We start from the raw sequence: 23,387 nt of genomic DNA, 5'->3' as shown, positions 1-23,387 counted from the left end.
ATTACCCTATATTTGATTTTAATGAAGGCAGTCCACTCACTATTAGCAATGGAAAGCTCAAAGATTTGAGGAAACTCCTGCACAAGATTTAGTGGTAACTGCAGAAGCTCTTCTTATCACTCTCCCAGTTTGCTTAGCTCTTAACACAATTACTCATAAGATCAGAAAGGCAGGCAAACCACCCATCCTATGCTGACAGCCAAATAAGGTGCAGCCAGCCTAAAAACAGCTGGAGCAATACATGCCACCTCAAAATGTAAAAACAATGTTCTAAAAGGCCACACTCATGGACTTCCTTAAACATACTGAGTTTGACCTCAATAAAAAAACGTCTTTTGACTCAACATCCCCTGTTGCATTTCGCTCTGTGGATGAGCTAAATTGTACTTAAAATAGTGTGAAACTGGCCTAAGTGAACACGTTCTGCACATCAGTTGCAAAGTCTACTAAAATGTGTCTTCAAAACTTAAGCTTCAATATGTTTTTCTTCCAAATCAATGAGTGCTTTCACACGTTTCTAATTAATTTTGTACTTTTTTCAAATAAGATCAATTAATTGAGAGTAGGAGAAGTTGCATAACCGTGGTGATTGATCTATCCTGTAAACAACTGCAAACTGGATACAGCACACCCAACCCTTGGACAACTGACTGGGTAAAATAAGACTGCGAGGAAACAGCAAATCTGCTCCTCTAGTTAACTAGGATTGAACTGTAGTAGAAATGGACAAAGGCAATCCAGTCATTTAGATGAATTGTTGGCTGTTTACGCAGTTAATTACACCCCTCTAAGTAACAGGCTATTAGATAGGCTCACAGTTATATAACTTGCTCTGGTACAACTGAAATGCACCAGTAACACCAATCACAACAGTAAATACCGGGGCCATTCTTTCTTCAAAACCAGCCACTTGGCTTCAGAGGTTCTCAATGTCATCCCTTTTAAACTTATGCTCGAGACAACTAATTCAGAAGCAGGAAGGTGGGAGCAAAGAGGGAAAGAAATCCTTTGAGAGTAGCAGATGCTTTGACTGCCATCAGTCAGTTCACAGAAAGGGGCATTCCTCATGCCCCAGGAAGGCACTCACAATGAGGCACTCTGCAGGAATGGCTATTGTAGAGCCGGGGTAAATTGGTTCCCTGGAGAAGAGGGAAGAGCCTGCTCTTGTGTCCCTTAATTGGAGGTGGACCCAGAAGGCAAGCTGGTGATGCTGGAGGGTGGCCGGGTGTAATTCCAGGGTTGTAGAATGCACTTGCACGGTGCTCGGCGGGTTTCCTGTGACAGTGGTGACAAAATGGCTGATCTCCCATGAACAGTATAGGCAGGGAGAGGCCTGTAGGGAAAACAATGTCTATGAGGGTATGGGTGATATGACAAACCTGTGGTCTTTACAGTGGAGGGGTATAGTTGCTCAGAGCAAGGTAGGAGTAGGTTGCCTTTGTGCATGGACTGCGGGACATATTTACAAGGAAGTAACGCAGCATGGTGCTGCTAGCCATTTGCCTGTGCAGTGCTGGGTTATTTCAGAAGTGAAGAGATACGCCATATTTACAACAATATGATGTATCCCTAGGCTCGCCCCTGCGATGGTGCTCAATTAGATGCCGTGCAACAATGCAGGCTCCCTTGCACCAAAACAAGAGGTGTTTACCTCTTTCTATGTGTGCTGCAGAATGCATCATGCATAGAAAGAAAAAAAAAAAAACAAGGAGAAATATAAGTATTTCTCCTTATTGTGCCTCCTTACATCTCCTCTGGGGAGGCGTAGGAGTTTGACGCATTCCCTGGTTTAGGAAACCTTGTAAATCTTGAAATGGTGCAGAATCCATGGGTGTTGCGTGGGAACTACCATGGCACTCCCATTTCACACAAAGTGCTGAGTGAAAAGGGTCTGTCTCTATAAGGACAAGACTGGCTTTAGGTGTCCTTGTAAATATGGAGCACCACAGTGCGCCTCCGGTGCATCACAAAAAGTGATGCACCAGCCGTGCAAGGGGGTTGTAAATATGTCTCTGCACCCTTAACAGCAAACTACCACAAGTGGGATGAGAACCAGTGGGTTAGAGCATCCATTTTCCCCACCGCAGGTCTCTTAGGGTACTATCCCTATGATAAGGGTGCAAACACTCAAGAGTGCAATGACTAAGAGACAGGTGTCAGCTGCGTATACAAGACCTGTGGGCTAGGGGTTACCTTCTCATAAAGGAGAAGACATAAAGACTGTCACTTGAGGCACATCTGTCTTTGAGGTGCTCTCTGCACTGCCTGAGCTGTCAGATATGTGACAGGACGCTTGGGGCTAGACAGGAATCTATGACAGAATATCGATGGACTTAATATCGACCGAAATAACATCGACACTGGAATATCGAAGGCAAGTATATCGACACCCTATTTACAACATGGTAAGTACAAAAATATCGAAACCAAAATATCGATGTTAAAAATATCGTAATTGAAAATATCGGGTTTTTTTCTGTTAAAAAAAAAGTAAAATAAAGTAAATAATACTTATAAATAACAGAAACATATTTAAACATATTTAATAATGTTTAAAATTAATAAACTACACATTGAATAATATACCTTTAATTAAAAATAAACATAACATATAATATATACTTACCTACTAATACATTTTATTAATTATTTTGATTACTTATAAATTATTAAAGTAAACTATCAATTAGAAAAATATCTACACACATAAAATAATAACATAAATAAAAATAAACAAATATATTTAATAGATTAAAAAAATTAAATATACTTTCAATATTTTTAAACTTAATTAAATACAACAGTATCTAAAATGATACAAAAAATATTAAATACATAAATAAATAAAACTACTATTTAAAGTCGAAAATAAACTACAGTAATGAAAACATTGGATAGCGTAGAATGTAAAATTACTATTCCCACTCCAGAATATTAAACAGTAGGGAAAGCGTTAAATAGCGTAAGGGTAAAAATTACTATTCCCACTCCAGAGAGTGAAACAGTAGGGAAAACGTTATATAGCGTAAGGGTAAAAATTACTATTCCCACTCCAGAGAGCGCAACAGTAGGGAAAGCGATGGATAGCATAGGGGTAAAAAATACTATTCCCACTCCAGAGAGGGCAACAGTAGGGAAAGCGTTGGATAGCGTAGGGGTAAAAATACTATTCCAACTCCAGAGAGTGAAACAGTAGAGAAAACGTTGGATAGCGTAGGGGTAAAAATGACTATTCCCACTCCAGAGAGTGCAACAGTAGGGAAAGCGTTGGATAGCGTAGGGGTAAAAATTACTATTCCCACTCCAGATGGTGCAACATTAGGGAAAGTGTTGGATAGCGTGTGGGTAAAAATTACTATTCCAACTCCATAGAGTGAAACAGTAGTGAAAACATTGGATAGCGTAGGGGTAAAAATTACTATTCCCACTCCAGAGAGTGCAACAGTAGGGAAAGCGTTGGATAGCATAGGGGCAAAAATTACTACTTCCACTCCAGAGAGTGCAAAAGTACGGAAAGCGTTGGATAGCATAGGGGTAAAAATTACTATTCCAACTCCAGAGGGTGTACAGTAGGGAAAACATTGGATAGCGTAGGGGTAAACATTACTATTCCAACTCCAGAGGGTGTAACAGTAGGGAAAACATTGGATAGTATAGGGATATAAATTACTATTCCAACTCCAGAGGGTGTAACAGTAAGGAAAGTGTTGGATAGCGTAGGTGTAAAAATTACTATTCCAACTCCAAAAGGTGCAACAGTAGGGAAAGCGTTGGATAGCGTAGGGGTAAAAATTACTATTCCAACTCCAGAGGGTGTAACAGTAGGGAAAACATTGGATAGCGTAGGGATAAAAATTACTATTCCAAATCCAGAGTGTGTAACAGTAAGGAAAGCATTGGATAGCGTAGGGATAAAAATTACTATTCCAACTCCAGATGGTGCACCAGTAGGGAAAGCATTGGATAGCGTAGGGGTAAAAATTACTATTCCAACTCCAAAGAGTGCAACAGTAGGGAAAACGTTGGATAGCCTAGAGGTAAAAATTACTATTCCAACTCCAGAGTGTGTAACAGTAAGGAAAGCGTTGGATAGCGTAGGGGTAAAAATTACTATTCCAACTCCAAAGGGTGCAACAGTAGGGAAAGCGTTGGATAGTATAGGTGTAAAAATTACTATTCCAACTCCTAAGGGTGCAATAGTAGGGAAAGCCTTGGATAGCGTAGGGTTAAAAATTACTATTCCAACTCCACAGGGTGCAACAGTGGTGAAAGCGTTGGATAGCGTAGAATTTAAATATAACATACTCATAAATAATTTTTATATTTAAAATAATGTATAATTAAATTTTAAAATAAATCTACATCATTAACAAACAATTAATAATTATTAAAAGCAATTACATTTGAATAATTAATTAACAATAAATTAACAGCAAATACCAATAAATATAATTTAATAAATATTACTCACCAAATAATAAATATTAAACAATACAATATTTTTCATTACAAAAAAATATTATTTAAAATTAATTCACAATTAAATATTATTAAACAATAACATTATTTTTTTTTACCAAATAATACTTTATATAAAACATTAAATACCAATTAATTACAAATATTTTCCAAATAATAAGAAATAATTACCAATTAAAATTTTAATTGCCAATTAACAAAATTATTTACCAATTAAATAATTAATTACCAATTACAAAAATGAATTCCCAATTACAAACATGAATTACCAATTAAAAAAATTAAATAACAATTAAAAACATTAATTACCCATAAAAAATAAATTATCAATATAAATAATTAATTGCCAGTGAATAATTAATTATAAATAAAATAATTATCCATAACAAAAAAATGTATAAATCATTAATTAATGAATATTAAACTACTTCCCACCCAATTCCACTATAAACCCACAACCCGCTACAGAAATAAAAACAAAAATTAATTAAAATTAATTTATAATTCCTAAAAATGATTAATTAATTAAGTATATTTTAATTACTTCCCACCCTATTCCCCTATAAACGCACAACCCGTTCTGGTACTAAAACATAAAATTCACTTAAAAATAAAACATATTACACATACATAATTAAATATATAAAAATAATACAAATATTGATATTAGTAACATCGAAATTAGTTACATCGATATATATGCTATTGATATTACTAACTTTGATATTACTTACATCGATATAAACAAATTCGATATTACCTACCTAAGGGTCAATATTCTGTCCAACGATATTCTTGACATCGAAATTCTGTACCTTTGATATTTCCAACTCGATATTTGTGTAGGTCGACAATTAGGAATCGATATTTAGACTGTGTACAGCTAGACAGACCTTGCAAGGCCCCAGCAGAGTGTGTCACCCATGATGTGGGATATGTGTCCAGGCAAGTATTCCGCCTTAGAATAAAAACACTGCGCTGAAGGGCCAATGTCAGGGTGTTGCCCCTGAGATGGTAGATGTGCATGTGGAAGGAGGGTGTACTCCATCACTGGAGGCTCATATCTCTGAAAGCACGAAGAGGCCTGAGCATTCTCAGAGTGGTTCCTTAACCATTGGCTCAGGGACTGGAAAGTTTGGCAAAGGGGGAATCCCTGGCACCACCTGCATTACTCTAGCAGGAAACTTTCAGGGATCCTTCTATTACTCGACGATGCCCGACTAGAAGGGAGTCTGAGCCCTGTACCTAACTCTGGCTTGGAATGTCTGTCACTGGGACTCTGAAGACACCATTCGCCTCATGAACTCAATTCACTCTGGCTCGCCTTCTGACCCCTGCCCCCACCACATCTTCAACAAAGCTGACTCCATCATCGCACCCCATCTCCGCGATGTCATCAACTGTTCTTTCAACTCCGCCACCTTCCCAGATAGCTGGAAACACGCTGAACTCAGCGCCCTTCTGAAGAAACCCACAGCAGACCCTTCTGAACTTAAAAACTACCGACCCATATCCCTCCTCCCATTCCCGGCCAAAGTCATAGAGAAAGCCGTCAACAGCCAGCTCGCCGCCTTCCTTGAATCCAACAACTCCCTTGATCCATCTCAATCCGGGTTTCGAGCCAAACACAGCACAGAAACTGCCCTCATTGCAGCGACCGACGACATCCGATCACTCCTGGACAACGGAGAAACAGTGGCCCTCATCCTACTCGACCTTTCCGCCGCCTTCGACACAGTCTGCCACAGCACCCTTATACATCGCCTCAGCAACATCGGAATACAAGGTAAAGCCCTGGACTGGATCATCTCATTCCTCGCTGGGAGAACTCAAAGAGTCCGACTTCCCCCATTCTATTCAGAGGCCACCGAAGTCATCTGCGGCGTACCTCAAGGATCCTCACTCAGCCCCACCCTCTTCAACATCTACATGAGTCCTCTCGCCTCCATCGCGCGTCTACACAACCTAAACATCATCTCTTACGCCGATGACACCCAACTAATCCTTTCCCTCACCAGAGACCCCAACACCGCCAAAACCAATCTTCACGAAGGAATGAAAGAAGTAGCCGAAAAGATGAAACAGAGCCGCCTAAAACTCAACTCAGACAAAACGGAGGTGCTCATCCTAGGATCCTCCCCCTCAGCTTGGGACGACTCTTGGTGGCCTTCCGCTCTGGGCACAGCACCCACACTCACAAACCATGCACGTAACCTTGGCTTCATCCTAGACTCCTCCCTCTCGATGTCCAGACAAGTCAACGCCGTCTCGTCCTCCTGTTTCAACGTACTTCGCATTCTCAAAAAGATCTTCCGCTGGATCCCCCTCGAAACAAGAAAGACTGTCACCCACGCTCTGGTCACGAGTCGACTGGATTATGGTAATACCCTTTACGCCGGAATCACAACAAAATTACAGAAAAAACTCCAGCGCATCCAAAACGCGTCAGCTAGACTCAGACTAGACATCCCGCGCCAAGATCACATCACCGGACATCTAAAATACCTCCACTGGCTTCCCGTCAGCAAAAGAATTACATTCCGTCTTCTCACCCACGCACACAAGGCCCTCTACAATCTAGGACCCGAATGCCTCAACACTCGACTGTCCTTTTACAAACCCACCCGTCAACTAAGATCGTCCAATCAAGCCCTAGCCGCAGTCCCGCGTATCCGGAAATCCACCAGGGGCGGCAGATCCTTCTCCTTCCGGGCTGCCAAGACCTGGAACTCACTCCCCACCCACCTCCGCCTTACTCAGAACCACATCTCCTTCAGAAAAGAGCTCAAAACCTGGCTATTCGACAAATAATGTACCCCACCCCCTAGCGCCTTGAGACCCTCTGGGTGAGTAGTACGCTATACAAATGCCCGAACTTGAACTTGAGTGTGCTGAAAGGGCATGGGTTGTGCCCAGCTATACCAAGGAATACATAGATGACCACCTGTCATCCCAAAAGCTAGATGAGAAGCCTATCCAAGGCACTAGATTTGTTCTTTCACCTGTGAGTGGATGACTAGTTGCCTGGTGCATTAAACAGATAACTGCCAGCAATTCTCACTTGTTAGTTGCCATGTGGACAATCTGATATAGGTCAGGGAGGAGAACTGACAGAATTGGCCACATAACATGGTTGGCCTGGTGATACTGTTTGCATACTGAGATGAACTTCCGAGTATGCTAGGTTTAGTCATCTCACGGGTGAGGTCTCCAGATGAGGAGAAGGTTTCTGCATGAAGAGGGTTATTGGCTAAGGCAGAACTGGAAAGATGGTAACTTGAAGGTTCAGAGGAGCATAGAACAGACAGACAAGTGTCGCTGTAGAGGTGGCAAATTATACTTGTTTATTTACCCTAGCAAGGAAATCCACAGAGGGATTATTTAGTCTACCCTAGTTCTGGGCTGGAAAGGGCCTGTGTAGCAAATTCACCTTTTCTGCATGGTTACCACCCATTCTTTACCTTTTCGTGGATTCTATTTTTGCTGGTATTAATAATATGTGCCTGTGATACTTCAGTTCAGTGCAACAGTGCATGTGCCCTGGCCCTAAAATGGTACTGTTAAAATGTGTTTCACCTAACTGGCCTATTTCACTTTCTAAGAAGGACAATTTAGATGGTGCAGAAAATGCACCAATGGCATGGGAGGTAAATGTCATATATGGGCTGCAGTATTCATTTATACTTCTCACATATATGACAGTACTAAATGGGTGTTGGGTGCTTTGCCTGGATTGCAGTTTAAAGGCATTACAGTGACACATCGCCAGGACAAATGGCCTTTGCCGTACAGCGAAACCTATCTTTATACACTAATAAGTCACTCCTTAAGCGTGCTTTGTAAATGCATCACTTTTGTAGAGCTGGAATACACTTCCTTGGGTGGAAGTGTTAACAACATTGGCATCTCATATAGTAGCCACCTACTTGCCACTTAGCAGGGATAAGCAATCAGAGAGGGGCACAGGACAGCTCGCAGAACAATGGCAGCCTTACCGGTTCTTCATTTCAGTTTGAAATGTCAGCGAGGGCTTTTCCTATTTGTCCCCACGACCCTGATAGCCAACCTGGCTCCAGTAACAGTGGGGGGAGAATCAACTTTGGGATTTTCAGCTGGATAGAGAGGTCATCTAACTAGAAAAGTGTCTAAAAAGTTGAAGAGAGACCTGTTTGGTGCCAGACGAGTTCTATCATTTTGAATGTGGGAGTCTATATTATTTTTGAGAAAGGTATTGGGGTGGGGGCGTGGCTTGTGCCCGGTGTAGATGGCGGCTGCTTCGTGACTCTCCCGGGACGACAGGAATGAGAACGGCCCAACACGACTTTCTGTGCACACGCACTGACTTTGGGATGGATTTTGAGGCATGCGAACATCTTCGGAATCCAAAGTGATTCATTTTGAGCCTCTCCCTGGTCTGCAGCTGAGTATAAATGCAGCGTGAGCAGTGGTGCGGCTCTGTGAAAATCGCGCCCGCCATTTTATGCTGACCCCTGAGGGAGCTGTCTCCGATGCGGTTTGTTTAGTACTGCACTCGCTGCTTGCCCATGGGATGACACACGTGATTTCAAAGGCCCTTCAAGGTACTATCTTTCATTTAAAGCATATTCAAGGCTTGTGAGATGTCTCCCTCTCACAGGCATAGCGCATTTTAGCTCCGTTGAGCTTCTGTCCACCATTTTGATTTTTACCGCTGACGGAGCTTGTCTCCAATGCGGTTCTTGCATTCTTTTCTCATGGCACAGTTAAGCATCAATTAACTCAAAGTTTTCTTCAAACATTGCCTTCTGCATCGTTTTGTTTGACACTGGACTCAATAATTAAACTTTTATGGTATTTGCTGACAGAGCTGTTTTCCATGCACTGCATATACTGCCACATCTGTTTGTCCGCTCCATCAACGACTTTTACGAACTCAAAATGTATTAAAAGTGCTCCTCCTTAAGGAATTGTTTATGGCTTGCAAGCATATTTTCTCTTATAGGCAGGATATGATACAGCTTTGTTGTGATTTTGCTTGCCATTTTGCCTTTTGCTCTCCTTTCTGTAGTTGGTACCTCTTCAAAGCACAATTGAGCATTTCCTAATTTGAAATCATTTCAAATTTTGCTATTCACAGTGTATGTCAATTATTGAACTTAACGGTTACAATTCTCTGGTATTTTATATATGAACTTGACCCTAGGCATTGTATATACTTTTGTCTAAGCTTTACAGAGCATGTATTCTTCGTATAGCATGGGCTTATTTCCATCACTTGGGTGATGAATATGCACTTAAGTTCCTGTGCCCTTTTCCTACTTTCTTATTTGTGAACAACTACCAGTGGCGTAATTATAGTGATGCAGTATCTTACCTAGTTATACATGCTGTATGCACTTATTTACATGTTTCTCTGCTCTTATTAGATTATGGTGATTATTTTCAAGTGTCTGTACAGTAGGAACTTGATATTACTGACCTTTTATTTTGAAATCTGCCTCTCTTCATTTATGGGAAGACAACTTAAAGCTTTAGCTCAGCCTAAATCCTCTTCTCGCAGATTCCCACTTCAAACCAGCTTTCGCTACCATTGTTTAGCCATTGATGACTCAACTAGCACCTCACCTAAAAATGTATCGGCATCAGCGCTTCCTCTAACATCTACCACTACAAAAGCATTAACTAAAAGACTGAAAAAAGATCCTCCCTCTCCTCCTAAACAAACTTGTTCAGCCACCATGGACTTGCTGTTAGAGGAAATCTGGGCATTGTGCCCATTTGTTGAAGAGACTAATTCAAAACTCCAGATTCTCTCTGACAAGTGGTCAAATGTGGAAGAATGTGTCACTACTTTGGAGCAGAATGTTGAGTCCTTATCTTTTTCCACCTCCAAAGTGGACTCCATATGTTCCCAAGTATCACTACTGCACAAGCAAATAGAATATTTGGAAAAACAGAAATAGGAGAAATAATCTCCGTATTTCTGGTTTACCTGAAGGAACAGAAGAATCAGACTCAATTTCCTTCTTCAAAACCTTTCTTCCAAAACTTCTTAAACTTCCAGAAAGCACTGTTCTGAACATCCAAAGAGCTCATCGATTGGGACCAACAACGTGTACGGCAACCTCTTCTTCAGCAAGAAAGCCAAGGGTAGTGATCTTATACTTTCTTGAATTCACTGACTTATTTGAGGTTTTTTCTGCAGCTAGAGCAATAAATAAAAGCACTTGGTCAGGTAACTCTCTATTTTTTACTCAAGAATATGCTAAACCAACGGCAGATCCCCGCAGAGAGTTCTTACCACTTCGGCCTCAACTGCGCTCCATAGGAACGCAATATGGTCTTTTTCATCCCTGCCTATTTAAAGTGACCATCATTAACAAGACTACCACATATGAGGATTCAACAAAGCTAAAAAGTTTCCTTTATTCCTATCATGTTGACCCAATGGATACCGCTTCTTCGTCAAATTTCAAATAGACTTTTGGGATTCTGTTCTGTTTTTTTATTTTTTTCACGTACCTTAACTCCATTTATGGTTGAAACATTGCCTAATAATGTATTTGCAAAGAAACACCTTTGTTCTTATTGTTCTTTACCATGCAGTTACATTCTTCCTTTCCTCCCTATAGGTTGGTCCAGCGTCTTCTTCCATTCCCTATGTGCTGGAGTCCGTTGGCCCTGTTTTCCTCCCTGTCCTCCCCCATGGGTCTCGAACACATCATTGTTCCCTGTGGACTTCCTTCCCTCCACCGCCCGTTTATCTTGGATTATCTGTGAGTCTTTTGACTTCACTTTTCTCTTTTTCTCTTGTACTATTTTTCATATGTCCTGGAATAGCTGTAAGTCTCTTGTCTTCTTTACTCTCTTCTTCTTTTGCACTATCTTCTTCTTTTCATAGCTTTCTCTTATTCTAATTTCTTTATTCTCATTTCTACTTACCAAAAAATCTTCTTCTTCCTCTCATTATCCTTCTGTCTTTTCAATGTGCTCTAACTACTACGTCTTCTTTTCTTCCTTCTTTGTTTCTGCACTTCAATTGTTTCTTTTTACATATAGTCAGCTTGTTGTTGGTTATGGTTCTATTTATTCAAAGTTTTGTTTCATTTCGTATGCATCATATTGTTACGATTTTATTCTATGCCTTTAAAAATTGTTTCTTGGAACCTCAGGGGTTTACACTCACCTATTAAGAGACAGAGAGTTTTGACTCATTTGGGTAAATTGGGAACAGATATTGCATGTATACAGAAATCTCATTAATCTGCTGAGGAATCTGCAAAACTAAAGAGAGGTTGGGTTGCTGAAGTTCTCTTTTTCCCAGGCAATGCTAAACAAAATGGTGTTCTCATTCTTTTTCGTAAATCCCTCTCAACTAAGGTGATATCACATTGTGCTGATCAAGCAGGCAGATGGGTATTTGTTAAATTCCTGATAGATAATGTCTCACTTTCTCCATTGAACTTCTACGCGCCCACAGCAGAGGATCCTTCCTTCTGGAAATCCCTAGCACTGCAGATTACACAATGTTATGACGATAACTTTATCCTCGCAGGAGATTGCAACAAGGTTTTTGATCCCTTCATAGATCGAAATGTATTCTCTTCCTTCATTCCTCATAAATCTCACAAGCTATTTACACAAATAATTAAACAACATAAGCTCACAGATGCCTGGAGACTTTGAAATCCCACATTGAGAGAGTATTCCTTCTACTCCCCAACATATCATACCCAGTCACTATTAGATAATTTTTTTAAATCTCATAATCTCTCCCAGTCACTAGTGGCGGCAGATATTGGCTCCATTTTAATATCGGACCATGCTCCCATCAATATTTACTTTGATGTTTTGTGCAAACCCAAACTATCCCCTAAATGGCGCTTTAATAACTCCCTGCTTTTAGATCTAATATTCACATCATCCTTCATCTCTTTCTTTCATGAATATTTTCTTTTCAATCAAACAGGTAGCACAACTTTTCATATGGTCAAGGACGCTTTTAAGGCTTCAGCCAGAGATTTTTTTTATCAGGTTTGTCTCAAAAAAACGTCAAACGGCACGACATGTCACTAAAGTATTGCTATCTAAAATTAAGGCATTGGAACACTTTTATTATTCCTCCAAATCCAAATACTGCTTATCCGAACTCATCAAAGCCAAACTTCCATTTAACCAGGACACAACTAAAAATGCCTCAAATTATTTGTTAAAGTCTAGTGCAAAATATTATGGTGGTCAGAATAAAGCTGGCAAATTATTAGCTAATTATTTAAAGGTCAAACAAAACAAGCTCAATATAGAGTCTATTTTTTGGTCAAGATCATCAATTAAAATCCAAAGACGAAGACATCCTCAATGAATTCCTTCAATTTTATAAATCACTTTATACATCTAAGACCTTGTCCTCTGATCATACCATAACCCAATTTCTCTCCCATATACAATGTGGCCCCACTACTAATTCAGACCTTTCCCCCTTAGAAGTTGATTTAACGCAGGAAGAACTTCTAGCTGCCTTAAAAACGCTCAAAAAGGATAAGGCCCTGATGAGTTCACTGTTGAATTTTTTACCATCTTTGCACATTTACTTCTTCCTAAACACACACTCTCATATCCTTTTTTTTTACAGTCTGGTGAATCTTCCAGCTCTTTCTCAGATGCTCTTATCTGGCTCATACCTAAAGAGGGCAAGGATCCACAACACTGTAAAAACTACCGACCTAGTTCTCTAGTCAATATTGACTATAAAATATTTTCAAAAGCTTTAGCTTTGCGCTTGGAATCTCACATGCCTGACTTATTAGGCACAAAACAGTCCGGTTTTGTTAAAGGTCGCCTTATCACAGACAATACTCGCTTATTTGTTGATATTTTATAAAAATTGGGAAACTTACTGAAGGGTTCTTTGAACATAAAAATAATCCTAGATTGGAACCCTACCTTGACTTCATACAGGTCCCCAGGGACAGGGCCCTATACATGAAGATGAGATTAGGGACCCTCCCACCTAATGACGTGATAGCATCATGGAAGGGGTCTAATTTAGTGCCTGCACCTTACCCATGTTTTGCACACCATATTGAGTCAATTCCCCAATTTTTTCTAGCATGCCCGGTTTACGAGAGGGCCAGAGCTAAGTGGCTTAAACCAGTATGTAAAATGTTGGGTGTCACAGATTATCGTGCGGCATTACGCATCCTGAAAACTGACACTTCATCCTTGACGTTAATATGTGGAGTGTCAAAATTTCTGGGCTGCGCCTGGCTGCTGCCAGTAAAGTGCCAGGCAAGAATACAGCAGGCCCCAACATTTGATGGACTAGTGGGTGAAAGACCTGTAAATTGAAAATTGAATGTCGTCCATGATTACTGATCTATAGCTGTTATCCCATTCCGATTGCTTGTTTGCACAGTGCCTTTTTTTAAGTGTACACAATTCCTATTTTTAATCTGTATATACTGTAGTTTTTAGTGGTTGAGAAATGACTGTACATATGTTGGTTTTTAAATGACAATGTTATTATGGATATATAACGGATGCTTTTTCGTCATGCTTTTATGATAAATTTTTTATCGAATAAAGTCCAGCCCGAACTGCCAAGCCATGCCTTCCCTGGACCGGAAACAGTACTGGGGTGAATGTATGACATTGTTCTGCATTCTGTTCATCAACTGTGGTTTTTGCATTTGTCACCCCGAGTGGGATGGGTATGCTCAGATGTGAGTCCCATGCTCTCCACACCACTGGATTCAAGCAAGCCGGGCTGAAGACGGCTGGAATGCCAGAAACCGGTCCTCGGAAGCTTGTTTCCTGTCCAGGGAAGGCATGGCTTGGCAGTTCGGGCTGGACTGTTCCCATGAACCACAGGGTCAGACTGATTTGCATATGGCCATGTCTGAACTGGGGTGGTGTGGAGTGCAATAAACGATGGATTTAGGCCCAGATCTCTGTACTGGGGTGAATGTATGACATTGTTCTGCATTCTGTCCATCAACTGTGGTTTTTGCATTTGTCACCCTGAGTGGGATGGGTATGCTCAGGCGTGAGTCCCATGCTCTCCACACCACTGGATTCAAGCAAGCTGGGCTGAAGATGGCTAGAATGCCAGAAACCAGTCCTCGGAAGCTTGTTTCCGGTCCAGGGTAGGCATGGCTTGGCAGTTCGGGCTGGACTGTTTCCATGAGGCACAGGGTAAGACTGATTTGCATATGGCCATGTCTGAACTGGGGTGGTGTGGAGTGCAAAAAAACTATGGATTTAGGCCCAGATCTCTGTACTGGGGTAAATGTATGACATTGTTCCGCATTCTGTCCATCAACTGTGGTTTTTGCAACAGACACAAGTCTGACCTCCTGCTGCTGGGAGTCCTTCCAGCGAGGGAGGCTTGGACAATAGGTTTCCTGTCTTGGGAGGTGCTAGCCCACCCCAGACAGGCTCTTGTGTATTAGGGCAGGGAGGGCTGAAAGAAATGAGACACTGCCTGCGGCACACAAGGTGTCCCATGCATAGTCCAGTTCAAAACGGTGCTGGGCACTCCAGCCCCAGCTCTGGCACGAAACTGGACAAAGGGAAAGGGGTGTAACCACCCCCTTCCCTGGTCCCACCCATAGGAGGGACCTAGCAGGTAATCCAGCCCCCAGATTTGGTATAAAGGTAGGAGCTGAGTCCCAAAACTTTAGATTTATCCTGACTGAAACTCTGAAACGAAACTCTGGACCTTCGACGATCTACTTTGCAAGAAGACGACTGAAGAATCTCCCTTGTGGTCAAGGAGTGACCACCCTGCACAAGCAGGCACCATGAAGCGATTAATGGCTTGCTTTGTCGACGCTCCCGCCGGAGCCCGAGCACAGAGCCTGATGAGAACCGGACTTGCAGACATCCAACAGCCCGATCCACAGTTCCAGCAGAGCTGAGACCTGTGGAGGCGACGAGAGACGTGGGACTGGCCATCTTGAAAAGTCTGCGACTTGCTAATTGTGCAGCACCGAGGCACCCTTGAAGCTGTGCATTGGGGATTGAGAAGCCCCAGCCCCGAGCATCATCTTCACCGAAGATCAGCCCTGCACACTCCACGAGTTCTGCGTGAGGCCCTTCTGCATTTTCCTGCTTGATGTGTCTGCCCGGTCACTTGCCTGTTGGCTAGTGGCCATCTTGGCAATGAACCTTTGAATTTACACCACTGGCCTGGTTGCTCCAGACTGGCCCTTGCTTCCCTCAAAAGAAGCAGCCCCTCAGACCTTGCTGGTCTGAGTAAGAAGCCAACTTCGTTTCCTGCGTGGGTTGCCTTTGCCGAGGCTTGTTGACTCCAATCCTGAAGCCGACACAGCCGACAGCGAGAGCCTTTGTGGGACAAACCGTGCTTCACTCCTGGTCATTGTCGACGCCTCCTGGTCTCCGTGGCTGCAGAGAAAAGCTTCACGACAGCACCTGATTGCTTCACGATATCGCCTGGTTCCTTCCTGGTTCCTTCCTGGTCACTAGAAAGTTACCCAGACTCTGTCCCCTCTGCTTTCAGGTCCTCCTCATCTTCGATCCACCCTTGGATCCACTTGGACACTTCTCTCCTGGTCGCCTGCAGCATCTTTCTTCAAGGCTCCATAGGATTCGACGACGAAACCCGACACATTTGCACCCGCTTCCTGTGGGTGAGGTAACGCGAGTACTTCAGTGCTCCTGTGGGTATTGACTATCCAACTGCCTAGGTTTCAAGTAACTTTCACTGAGTCCAGTCAGAAGTGCCCTAAAAAAAACTAGTTTCCATCTTTTACGTTCCCATTCATTCTCTATGGTAACCCGCGTGTGTGTTTAGACACTGCACATGCATCCCGCGGGCCTCTTGCTTCCTAACTCTTGGTAGCTCAGCATAGCCCCAGCGATTCCCTAGGCCCTAGGCCTATTTACTTTCCGTGTAGTGGTCCTTATACCACTATTTTAGTATATGGTTTAGCGTGCCCCTACGCCCTACTGTATTTTGTGCAACTTATTGTATTTTAATTGAATATCTTGTATTGTGCTTGTGCCTCTGACCTCATAAAGAGTTCAGAGGGTTTGTCTGGAAATAAATAACATATATATTTTATATATATCCTGTGTGGTGTCCTTTCATTTGGTATTGAGGGGGTTACATATGGTAAAAACAGCTGGCTTCACATGCCCTCTTTAGTTTAACCTAAGACTGCTTTGTCCATGCGACCACTAGGATAGCTGGTCTATAAGGTTGACTTTACAACAATTTGTATTTGTATTTGTATTTAATTTATTTATAGAGCACTAACAATCACCCTGAGTAGGATATCACGGCGCTAAAGTTGGATGCTGAGAGGTACAATAACCACACTGAGTGATGATTTATTCTGATTTAGGGAAGAGTAGTGTCTTTAGTTGTTTCCTAAAGGACAGAAGGTCATCTGTCAGTCTAAGACTGGGAGGAAGTTCATTCCACTTAGTAGCCGCCAGATGCGAGAAGGCTCGCTCTCCCATCCTGACAGTCTTCACCCGGGTGGTGGTGGCTCTTCCTAATGTACTTGATCGGAGGTTCCTCGGTGGTCTGTGGAATTCAACTTTGTTATGTAAAATGGTAGGGCCTGCATTATATAGCACCTTGTGTGTGATACATAGTAATTTAAAATTGGCTCTTTGTCGCATCGGGAGCCAATGAAGCTCTCGCATGCAGCTTTTAGCCGAATCAAATTTCTTTTTATTACAGACAGCCTTTGCCGCGGCATTTTGTACTATCTGCAGTTTGGAAAAGAGTCTGCCATTCCGACAAACAGTGAGTTGCCATAGTCCAATCTGCTCATCAGCAATGACTGAACCAGAGTTTTCCTACATTCAGTCGGGATCCAGGGGAAAACTCGTCTGAGCATTTTCAGCAATGCAAAGCTTTTGCCGCAGACAGTGGAGACATGTGATTTCATGGACAGAGCACTGTCCAATACCACTCCCAGGTTTTTTGCTTTTGGGGTGGGATTCGGAGGCAACCCCAGGTTGCTTGGCCACCAGCTGTTATCCCAGAGCTGGGGATTTTTGCCAAACAAGAGGATTTCTGACTTGTCTGCATTTAATCTCAGACAATGCTCTTGCATCCAGTTGGCCAGTTCAGTCAGGCAGTTTATCAGTCGGGTTTTAGGATCATCCTTTCCATCAATGGTAACCATTAACTGGGTGTCGTCAGCATAAGAACACATTTCGACACCCCACCGTCTTCCAATGGCTGCCAATGAGGAAACGAAAACATTAAACAAAGTTGGACTGAGTGAGGCCCCCTGGGGCACCCCATATTTAATGTTTCGCGGGGGAGAGATGAAGTCACCCAAACACACTGATTGTGTTCGATCCTCCAGAAAAGATTTTAGCCATCCCAATGCCTTGTCTCGTATACCTTTCCCTTCCAGGGCTTTCAGTAATTGGTCGTGTGGAACGGTATCAAAAGCCGCTGATAAATCAAGGAGTATCAGAACGACTGTCTTGCCTTGATCTACCTGGGCCCTAATGTTATCCGTCACCGCCAACAGTGTTGTTTCAGTACTGTTGTTCACCCTGAAACCCGTCTGGGAATCGTCCAACAGTTCATTAATTTCCAGATAGCTGGAAAGCCGTCTGTTGACCAATTTCTCCAGCACTTTAGAGAGGTAGGGTAGCTGGGATATTGGCCGGTAGTTGGCAGGATTATTAACATCTAATCCTGCCTTTTTTACTAGCGGAGTAACTAGGGCCTGCTTCCAGGATCTTGGGAATGTAGCAGAGCATAAGGAAAGATTCAGAACTTTTGTTACGACAGGGCAAATTACAGGGGTTAGCTGAGAGTAAATGTGGTGTGGACATGGATCTAGTGGGGATCCTGACTTGACTTCAAGCATGGCTTTGCCCACCTCGGCTTCTGAGAAAGGGCCAAAACCTGTACAAGTAGCTTGAGTCGTAGTTAGTACATTGTTCTCGATAATTTCTGGCGTGCAATTAGAGAAGGAGGCGTAGATATTATCAATTTTCTCACAGAAGAAATCATTTAATTTATTGCAGTTCTCCTGTGATGGAGTAAGTTTTACTGAGAGATTTGTTGGATTGCATAGTTCCCCAACAATTTTGATAAGTTCCTTAGAGGAATTTTTATTTTCAGTTATTCTGCGTGTAAAGTACTCCTTTTTTGCCTTCTTAATTGCTTTGTTGTAGAGTACTAGCGCTTGTTTATATGCGCTTCTAGTCTCGTCAGATTTGCCTAGTCTCCATTTATGTTACAGAGAGGTGCATTTTCTCTTTAGAGATTTCAGCATAAGGGTTGTTTGGACTGGTGCAAGGTGCTCACTAGAATAGTGAACATCATATACCAGGCCAACTTCTCACAGTCTGTCCTCTATTTTGGAATATTGCGAGTCCAATGTTAAGATAATAGACTTATTGCTGACAATGGCCTTCCCGCAAATAACCAAGAATTGGAAAGACTTCACCGAGTTATCTTATCAAGCGTGGTGGTATGCTGTCTGTTATAATCATAGACAAGATACAACCTTTGTATATCCATTGCACAGGGCATCAAAACACTTAGACTTATGGTCACCTGTCAAACTTTTCATTGATACCAGTGCCAGACGCTCTCTGCCTCCTGCTCCTAAACAACAACAAGTAGCTAAACCCCCATGACATCATTTAGATTGATATTATATGACTCAATTTATACTCTAGTTTGACCTCTAAACTTTCATATGTTATACATGATGCAGTTTGTTTTCATATACTGATATTCTTTTGTTTTTGCAGGATATGTTTTAGTGTATATAACTCGAACCCTTATATCGACTACACAAGTGATATATTGTATGTAATTCTTTTATTTTCATTGTCTTTCAATCTTATGTATTAATGTAGTTCTTATCTTAATAAACTTACTTTTGAACTTAAAAAAAAAGAAAAATATTGGGGTCCCATGGAACCTACACCTTTCAGACAAGACTCTAATTATCAAACTGTGTTCTGACATTTATATGGCGTGGGTAAGACTCCTATGGCCACCACAAAATGTAATTGTTTTGATAAGCGATTTAATACATTTTAGTACAGGGAATATGTTTTTACACACATTATGTTTGACTAAAAAAAACATAAACATATTTATACAGTTTATTGAATGGATGAACTCAGAAGCACTCCTTTATTTTCTTGGGTTTATTTAGTCTTTACTATTTCAATGGGGGTAGTGTATGGTGTACAGCCAACATGTGTGTCGCCCCCTAGTGGTGTGCAGGCTTGGGACTTTTTCAAAGCAGTCAAAAATAAATATTTCAAGATCTGCTCGGGTTGTCTGAATACTCCAGAAATTCTGACCTTTCCTTATTGAGTCAAAAAGTTTTACTGTAGAGGAGAAGCGCCAGGAGGGGATTAAGAAAAACCGATCTGTTACAGGTTCAAAGTCAGGTCCAAGAGGCTGATAAGGAACATCTGTCAATCAGCACCTGTGGTGGGTCGAGTTCTCCACCTGCCACTGCTTCCTGAACAATCCTTCAATAAAACATTTTCTACTGCCTTGACCAATCCCCAGGCCTGCGTGGACTCGGTGCACTACCTCCATCGAAACGATAAAAAGAAAATAAAGACAAGGAAATAAAAGAGCGTTTCAGGTTTGTTCAGTTCAAGAAACTGTAAAATATGCTTATTCTCTTGATTAGTTAAACTTTCCGCCACCCTCGTTCCTTCCTCACAACAGCTCGCTTTACTTTTTATTCAGCTTGGATTGCTAAAAAAATTGAAAAATACCCATGCTTGTCATTTTGTAGGCACGGGCATGCTTAGTGTGCACTTCTTAAAAATGATGCAGACAGCTGTGATGGCGTGTTTTCCTGATTTTTAGCCATGCTGCAAAGCATAATGGGTGCTGGCTAAGCCAGTATGTTATGTTAATAATGTTATGTTACTCGGCAGTATATCTCGGGGCTGAGCCAGCAGAAATCAGTAATCAGGGACTAATAGGTCACAAAAGCAAGACCCACTGGTTGTGCTACACCTTATTAGTATCTGGTGTTGAGCGTTGATTACTATCCTTTAGATGTTTTGGAACCTCCACATTTTCCGCACCTTCCGGTCTGCAGAAGCTGTTTACTGCCTATTCCCTTCTTAGAAGACTATGGGCCATATTAGCAACAAACTGCAATAAATATCTCAGAGCGCGCCCAGCGCAAATTTTTTTAGCGCCAGCTATCGCTGGAATATATCGCCACGCTAATTCTGTATTAGCAACAATTAGCGTTATGGCGAGATATATTCCAGCGATAGCGGGGGGAAGGGCCAACATCGCGACAAAAGCAGAGATGTTGCATGTGGAAGGGGGAAATCTTGCTGATACGACCCTGTGGTCGTATCAGCATAATCCACCCCCCATGTCAGGTATGGTGAAGTCAGCAAAATAGCTAGTGTTAAAAAACCGGCGATGACCCCGGTTAGCGCGACTTTTCACGTCGCTAACCAGGGCTAGGGCCTCCTTGCTAATTGGCAATAGGCCTGTTAGCGGCTGTTTACCAGGTCTGTTGTCGGGAACGCCTACTTTGCATGTCATTAGTGATAAATATTGCTGATATGCAAAGCAGCACCCAAACCGGTCGCTTTCATCAGAAAGCTATCGCTAACTGCTGTTAGCTACAGCTTGCGACAGGGTGATAGAAATATTGTCGCTTTAGCAGGAAAAGGTCCCGCTAAAGCAGCGATATTGCTCTTGCTAATATTCCCCTGAGTTCCTCTGATTACTATTTCTTACTCCCCTCTAGATTTCAGTTGACAGGAAGAGGAGGTTGCTCTGCCACAGTGTTGGGGGCTAAATTATGGAACTAACTCCCACTACCTGAACGTCACTAAGGGGTCACCAGGGGACATAGCTGGATCCCCTGGCTTGCTCCTTGCAACCCCTGGCACTTCCTTTGCAATGTTCGGCATACATTGCATCATCTTTTTGTATTGCAGCTTCATTTGCAACCCCTGGCCTCAAATGTGGCAAAATTGGTGCCAAGAACACAGGGTCTCCTTCGCATGCCTTATTTCAGCCTTTTTTTCTTTATAATAGTCAATAATATTTAATTATTCACTATTGATGTCATAAACAAAGGAGTACACTTACCTGGCACTAGCAAGTAAAAACTTTTTTATTGTATTAGGTGTGCATGCTTGTGGGTGAGAGTGTTTATGTGAGATAAGGCTCTGTGTCTGTGTGAGCATGTGTCGCTATGTGTAGGCATATGTATGTGAGTGAAAGTGAGTAACCCAGTGACCTGCAGTGAGTGAAATTGTGTGAGATTGAGGCCCAAATTTACTATTCTTTCACGAAAAGCAACTCTGCACCAAAAATGCTGCTCTGTCTTGCGATAGAGGGAGAAAAAATGCACCAAGGGCCATATTATCAAAAACGGCAATAACATTATCGCCGCTTTAGCGGCAGGAAACTGCTGCTAAAGCAGCGATAGGGGGCTTAATAATGTGCCCTGGAGAATTCCAATAGAAGCCCAGGTTCTGGTGTGAAGGACCACAAACCTGGGCTTCTATTGGAATTCTCTAGGGCATATTATCAAGCCCCTTATCACTGCTTTAGCTGCAGTTTCCTGCCGCTAAAGCGATGATAATGTTATCGCCATTCTTGATAATATGGCCCCAAACCTTTTAAGATATGGTGCATTGTTTCTCTCCCTGTGAGCTGGTGAACATTCGGGAGCCACACACCAACGCACGCACCTTTGTGTAATAGTGCAAGGGTGTTTGCGTGCTCTGAAGCATAGGTTTTGTAGGGGTACATTCCATACGAAAACTATGCTTTAAGGCTTTTCCCACTTTGTGTGCTGTACAATGCAGCACAAATGCAAAGTTGGAAAAATTAAGATAATTGAAAACATTTCTTCTCATCGTGCCCACCTCAAGGATTTGTGAGATTTTCGTTCAAATTCCTCTCTGCAAATGTTTGGCATGGGTAGTTGCGTCGGAACGCTCATGCACCACCCATGTGACTCCAAAATGATGCAAAATACTACAAAGCAACGCATAGCTGCTTTTTACGTTACTTTAAGATCCTATCCAACGTAAACTAGGATTTTTATTGGATAGCACATCCCACCCTAACATTTAGTGCAGGGTTTGCATCACATAGCATTAGTAAACCTAGGCCTGCATGAGTACGAGTGAGAATAGGAGTGACTGCAAATGAGTGATTAAGAATAAATAATGAGTTTAAAGGGTGTTAAAGAGTGTGAGTGTTACACTATCGTTATGTGACATGCCTTCCAGGAAAAAATCTGGGTCAAGGACCATATGATGTCACTTTCTGTGATGTCATAAAGGGCAAAGTGTATGTGATGTCACTTCTGCTACTCCAGCCACTTTGGTCAATTGATGCCCATGTCCCACTGGCACTAAGATCTTAATCTTAAAGGGCCTGATTCACAGAATGAACTTAAGACTCAACCCTAAATTTACTACTATTTTGGTATTCACAGAATGAACTTACTACTTTTGGCATTCACAGAATGAATTTACTACTTTTGGTATTCACAGAAGTTAGGATTTTGTCTTAAGTTTGTCTTAAGACAAACTTAAGACAAAATCCTAAATTCTGTGAATGCCAAAAGTAGTAAGTGCATTCTGTGAATACCAAAAAAAAAGTAAAAAAAGGGTGGAGTCTTAAGTTCATTTTGTAAATCGGGCCCAAAGAGATCTTAAAACCTGGTTGTTCTCAGCTCCTTATTCATTTGGCTCCACTGTTTCTCTGTATTACTAATTTTGAGCATCAGTGGCGCTTTACAAATTAATTTAACAATTACATACATCCTGGTGAATGATATTACCGAATATGTTTTTAAATCAATATATTCTTCCTCCAGTGAAGTTCTTCTTCAGCCTTCCATACTCTAAACATGAGAATATTCATATAAAGTTTCATCAAACTTTGTCTCTCCCAA

Source organism: Lissotriton vulgaris, chromosome 1_1 (assembly GCF_964263255.1).
Source record: "Lissotriton vulgaris chromosome 1_1, aLisVul1.2, whole genome shotgun sequence".
In the NCBI taxonomy this organism is placed as follows: domain Eukaryota; kingdom Metazoa; phylum Chordata; class Amphibia; order Caudata; family Salamandridae; genus Lissotriton; species Lissotriton vulgaris.
Note: the sequence above shows the minus strand (reverse complement) of the source record.